Source organism: Silene latifolia, chromosome X (assembly GCF_048544455.1).
Source record: "Silene latifolia isolate original U9 population chromosome X, ASM4854445v1, whole genome shotgun sequence".
Lineage (NCBI taxonomy): Eukaryota > Viridiplantae > Streptophyta > Magnoliopsida > Caryophyllales > Caryophyllaceae > Silene > Silene latifolia.
This window is the reverse complement of record NC_133537.1, coordinates 42,007,173-42,014,004: the sequence shown is the minus strand read 5'-3', so window position 1 is coordinate 42,014,004 and position 6,832 is coordinate 42,007,173.

The following is a 6,832-nucleotide window of genomic DNA, read 5'->3' as shown; positions in this document are numbered from 1 at the left end:
ATCTCAAAATAGTACTTTCCAAGCTCCGACTCAACTCCTCCCCTAAATGCATGCGTAGGGACATGTTTTAGGCTTGAATCTACTACTTATTGGTCCATTCCTGCAATTAAGACAAAATACACCAAAGTAGCATATTCGGGGCATTTCGTAGCATAAAACCACGATAAAAGCATAGAGATGCGTGCATAAAATAGGCTAAAAAGACTATATAAAATGCACGTATCAAATCTCCCCAAACCAAACCTTTACTCGTCCCCGAGTAAACTAAAATGCAACTAATGGAACGGAAAAGATAACTCAGAGCTAGCTACAAATGCCCACTTAAGCCAATTTAATGCAGACAAACTAACACCTATAGCAAATAGTCAAATGCAAACGAGTTGTAAGATGTCTATAATAAAGCTGAACCGTCGACCTTGCAAGACCTTTAACAATGGACTCTCACGGGTCACTCTTCTCTCATGAAGTAAAGGGTAAGCAAATGAATGTAAGAGAGAAGAAGAAAAATAGTCGCTCACCTAGACTACGACCCACATAAACATGCATGCAACTAATATGATAGACAATTCTAACTACCAAACATACATTCCAACCAAACAAGGTCCTCTGTCACAGGTAGGGCTTACAAAAATATGGTAAAGTGAGGCAATGGGTAAGAAAAGGCAAAACATTTATGGGAATGTGGAGGTATAGGTGATCAAGCTAGTACCTAAACAAAACCATTGGACAACATCCATTTCCAACTCAATTATGAATTTAAGCACATGCCCTTCATCTGGCACAAAACTCACCAAACCAAACTAGAAATACTCCTCAATTAATGTAAGATAGAACATAGGAGCAGAAACCGATTCAACAACTAACCATCTTTTTTTTTCTTTCTTTCTTTCTATTTTTTCGGTTTCTTCTTTTCTGATTTTTTTTTCTTTTTTTTTTTTCATTTTTCACATTTTTTTTTCTTTTTCACGTCTTTTTTCTCATCAACCTCCTTTTCTTCATAAATTACCAACTCCAAATCAATATGATATGAGCCAAGATTTGATGCAATAGACAATATACCGTAGAACAATCTAAACTAGCTTGACAAGGTAGGCTAAATTTGGATGTAGCTAAGGGTCAATCGCGATTTGGCTAATGTGGAGTTTATGGGTAAAAATGAAAGAAAGGGAAAATGTAAGCACCTCCCTGCATGTGACACCAACCACTAACCCGAATGTATGACGGCAAAAAGCAATTGAATTTCATATACGTGCAAATTAATGATACATGTTATGCAAGGAGTAACTACTCACAATCCTACATGAAACCGGTCATAAATGACACTAGTTTATACGGCTCTAAATCCTTAGAATTTATAAGTAGGTTGCCAAAATTTAAGGTCAAGTCTATATGTTCAGCTAAATTAAACATTAACTCGTAGATTATGCAATAAGACAAAGCTAAAAGATAACAGTTTATTGCAAGGCTTAAGCAAAAAGACAGTTGCAGTGCAATTTCATCATTGAAATCTACCGTTCCGACTCAACCAATATGCTAAATTAAACGTGCAAATTTTTGAATTTTATCAATTTTTCAAATTTTTATTGAATTTTTTGAATTTTAACGAAAATAAACAACAATGCAAACATAAATTAAACATGATAACAGAAATGTAATAAAAACAAGATGCAGACACAGATATGGATGCATAACCTCCCCAAACCAAACCGTACAATGCCCCCATTGTACCAAAACATGGAAAGGAAATGCAAACTAAAGGAAAAAGAGAGAGTAAGTACGGAAAAACTCACAAAATGCGCGAATAAGGGGACCTCCCCAAACCGACCATGAAATGGGAGGTCACTAATAGCTCCGAAAAACCGTCTCAGGAAGCTAATCCAAGTCAATAACACTCGATATCCGTCCAACAGTGGTCGATCGAGTAAATGGGCATCCCAAAAACTGCTCGATCGACTGGAATAGTGGTCGATCGAGTGGATTTCTTCCTGCAGGTACTCGATCGAAAGGAACGGTAGCTCGATCGAGAGGATTTCTCAGAAAAAGTACTCGATCGAGTGGAAAAACCACTCGATCGAGCGATCCTCAGCGTGTACCTGCAAAACATAATGAAAAACAGCCCGCAACTGACAAAAACAAGCATACTGAGATAGTCTATGGTATAAAACCATTTATTACAACTGAAAGTAAATAAAAATGCAAAATAAAATCGCCGGGTTGCCTCCCGGTTAGCGCTAGCTTCAGTCAGGTCCCAGCTCGACCTTCTTTTTCTTCGAGCCTCTATAATTAATCACAATCAAAACAGCTCAAAGCGCGCAGCATTAAATCATAAACCTGCGCATGTGCTACACAAAAGCATAAGTAGCACCAAAGTGGAATCAAGAGATAGGAAATGAAATTAAACAACCGTTTGAGTCTAACAAATTTCCTATGTGAGCTCCTAGATTTATCCACATAATAAAGGAGCGCGGGAGCAACTGTCAATATATAAGGGTCCCGATTCAGATTAGCAATTTTGAGATGACATGTACGGTGAGAAGTTGCTAATTTAAACGTCCACATATGAGAGGGTGTAGCATTAAAAGAAGGAGCATAAATTAAACGAGGCAACATACTGTTAAAACAAACAATAATGAAATTATCGCTTACTACCTCGGGTTGGTCGCTCTCAACGACGGGATCACTGACAAAGGAATGCATTACCTCATCCGTGCTAGGAGCAATTACCGTCTCAGCTGCTTCTTCATCAACCTCCTCAGTGGAGTCCATCCCGTAAATTGCAGCTTCAAGTGTATCCGACTTGGCTGTGAATAAGGGAGATTCACCGTAACCTTCATCATCGTCAAACTCGTCATCCAATATGAACCCAAGTGACGGAGTTAAGCTCCCAATGGCCAAATCAGTCGATCGAGCAAAGTACTCACTCGATCGACCACCTTCCTCCCGCATCTCACTCGATCGAGTAACAAAATCGCTCGATCGAGCACTTTCCTCATGCATGTCACTCGATCGAGAAGAGATATTACTCGATCGAGGACTTTCTTCCTGTACAGCGCTGACATCCTTGCATACACTCTGGAAATACGATAGAAAGTCGTCATCCGAAATATAGAAATCATTTTCAGCATTGGGCATCGCGGGTTCTTCATGGGAAAAACCGCTCTTGGTCAAGCACACCTCTTTTGGTTGCCGAGCAACCAACCCAGCTGTTAACCGAGCAATTTCAGACTGCAACTCAGCAATTTCAGTGACTTGAGCACCCATATGTCTATCGAATTCCAGAACTAAGGATCTCAGCTCCGCGATTTCTTTTTTCTGTACATCATGAGGATCTTGTTGCGGTGGCCATTGATGCGGTGGATGTGGCGGCACAACTACAGCTGCATTGTGCTCAGCAGCACCACATCCCCAAGATTTCTTCCTTTCCCAACTAGCAGGTTTTTCAGCTTGGGCTTCAAACTGAGCAATTAGTCGGGAGACAGATGTCATCTTGGCAAGAGGGATCGAAGGTACTCAAGCCTTCCCTTCGATAATCTCCCTCGTGCTGTCTAATAAACCTGTAAGCCTATCAAAACAGCACTAAAGAAAAAGATAAGAACAGCCTCAAGGCACTTAGTCTTCCCTTGAGGCGAAAGGACAAACAAAGTAAAACAGATAAAAAGCGTCGCCTCCCCGGCAACGGCGCCAAAATTTGATACGGTCGTTTTGTACCAAAAATAAATACCTAAGTTACTACTAACAGAAGTCAGCGGTAAGTAGGGTCGATCTCCACAGGGAGGCTAAGTTGCTATCTATCTGTTAAACTCGGTCTGTCAGGGTGTCACAGAAATGGGGGTTTTAATTGATTTAACTAACTAGAGACTAAAGTGAGGGAAATAAAAAGGAGAAACTAACAGAAGGAAAGGGAGTATGCTAGGAGTCGGTCCACCGTGGCAGCTATCAAATCTTATACTATCGAGAATACTAAGGCGATTAGACTATTGATAAGAAGAGCTATGGTCGTCACCTTTCGGTCCTTAAACCGCCCTAGAGTGTAAACAGCTTAACTTTCGCCCTCACTGCAATACCCTATCGTAATTAAGCAAGCCTTCCCTTCCAATCTTTCGATCTAGGTCGGGGTTAACTAGATTTATGGTCTCCTGCATGCATTCATTCGACCGGATAACAATTAAATTGCCTAATACAATTCTTATCGCAAGACTGATCTATTTAATACAATTAAAGCATGCTACCACGGCTTCCCTAATCCTAACATACTACGGGGAATTAGCTATGCATAATTAAAGGGGAAGCAAGAAATAAAAGAAGGACAATAATAAACATTAAGTAATTTAAGAGAAGAAGGGAGAGAAATTACTGTAAATAAATGATCCGGAAATTTGAGCAAGCATAAAAGTAACAGTGTATAAAGAAGAAAAGTAACGTATGGTGATCCTTGGATGATTACAAATGACAACCTTTACTCCTATTTATAAGTAAATAGGAATAGGATTAAACCTAATGACGGAAAATAACTAAAAGCCCAAACCACAAATCGGCAAAATCCACTCGATCGAGTAACTAAATCACTCGATCGAGCAAAGGCATAAAAGGAACTGGTCGATCGAAAGGAAAAATAGTCGATCGAGTACTTATTCATCCTAAACCACTCGATCGAGAAGAAGTGGCTCTCGATCGAGCAAATGGGCTCTCGATCGAGTAGAAATAGTCCTCGATCGAGCACTTCTCAGCGCGTAATTCCTACTTCGCGCACTGAACTTCAAACGGCTGCCATTTCTTCGTTACTTGGTCAAACAGGGTGATTCCGGTGGCATTGGAAAGCTAAAAGGACAAACTTTCATCTCCAATTGGAATCACCTGATTATCTGTTGTAGAACTCGACATATGGCTCTTACAAGCAGGAACTAGCAAATTGAAGTACTCTCTTGGCTCGCCTAACTTCCTTACTCCAATGCGCATCTCAAAATAGTACTTTCCAAGCTCCGACTCAACTCCTCCCCTAAATGCATGCGTAGGGACATGTTTTAGGCTTGAATCTACTACTTATTGGTCCATTCCTGCAATTAAGACAAAATACACCAAAGTAGCATATTCGGGGCATTTCGTAGCATAAAACCACGGTAAAAGCATAGAGATGCGTGCATAAAATAGGCTAAAAAGACTATATAAAATGCACGTATCAGTCACTAACTGGGACAGGCAGTTGAAAGTTTTCATGGCCTGGAAAGACTGTAGTTATCTCTACTTTGGTATGATTCGGCAAAAGTTTTTCGCCATGAACTACAGTTTCCGCTGCTGCAGATTTGGTGTGCATTTCTACGAGACCCCGGCCAACACGCACATGTGGCTTTTCGGTTTTAGGGTCAGCAAGAATAACTGGCCTCTTGTTTACGGCCTGAAGAATATACACATACATTATTATATCCCAAAATTTAATAGAATTCATATAAATTTAACTAATTAAACACTTCATGCATACCTTACTGAAAACAGGGAACCGACTTGAAGGGGATGTATCTTTGTTTTCCATCAGCCGTCTTCTCAAGTTGCATCTCCTTTTCAGACCCATTATTTACCTAATAAAATTAACCAATGGCACCATGTCAGAAGTTATAGCATTAGAGCTGGCAGGGAACACACCCCCTGATCTTACCCAAAAAAAAAAGAAAAGAAAAATAAGGAAGTATTAGGTACCTAATCGGCTTTAGTTGTTACAACTTCAGAAGCATTATTAGGTACCTGATCTTTCTGAATCTCGTTGACCGATACTTCCTTCTCATGTTTTGCCAAGGTAGTAGCAGCCTCTTGACCAATCTGTTGTACCTTATTATTACCCCCTTTAGAAATGACATCCTCCATCATCTTCACTTCTTCTTCGGAAAACTTGCCTCCAGCATTCAGCTTTAGTAGTACGGATGCCATTAACTGAAGCTGCGTGCCAAGAATGTAATGTGTCAGCAATTTTTATCCCAACAATAACATGTGAATTGAACTTAAATGAAAATAATAGAATAAATGTTACCATGCCAGCCTTCTCAGACTTAGTCTTCCTTTTCTTCTTTATCGGGGCAGTTGTCTTATAATATTTCGCTACTCCAACCTGTAACGGGACGCCCCTCAAACGACCTGGATGTTCGGGTCGGCCGATCGCTCTAGCAAGAACGTCATTACGACCACTGGGAGTGAATTTCCCTTATTCTACCTCTTTCAATACGTTGTCCTATAATATATTAAATAAACTTCAAATTATATTTGTGACTAAAATAATAAAGTTAGTAGTGAACTCGTCTTAATAAAATAATGCTTACTATGTTGGCCAACACTTCCTCATCGTATTTGTCACGCGACCGGGATCCTTTAGGCGGGTGCCCTTCTTTATAAGTTACATGCCGATCCACCTCTTTCACTCCCTTTGCCACCTACACATTAACATGGTAACATTTATACACGTAAATGTGTATCAATGCAAGTCCAAGTGTGATTAAAAAAATAAAGTCTCACAGGGGAATAATGCATGCTACTTACGAGGTTCTCTTCTATCTTTCTGTAACCGCCTCGAGAACCATACCATTTCCCCTTCTTGCATGAAATGTTAGCACGATTTCTTCTGCTAACGGCCTTCAAATAATTATATAAAAGCGCAAGTAGATGAGATAATAAAAAGATTATATAAAGGACTCATTAATTAAAAAAAATGATAGGTAAATCGTTAAAAGGCGAGGATATTTAATCAAAACTTCTCAGTAGTTCTCATCTTTTGAAAAGATCCCATTATTCCCGACGATGGTGGGACACTTGTTTTCCGGTGGGCTCTTACGCATCTCCCCGTTGCCTT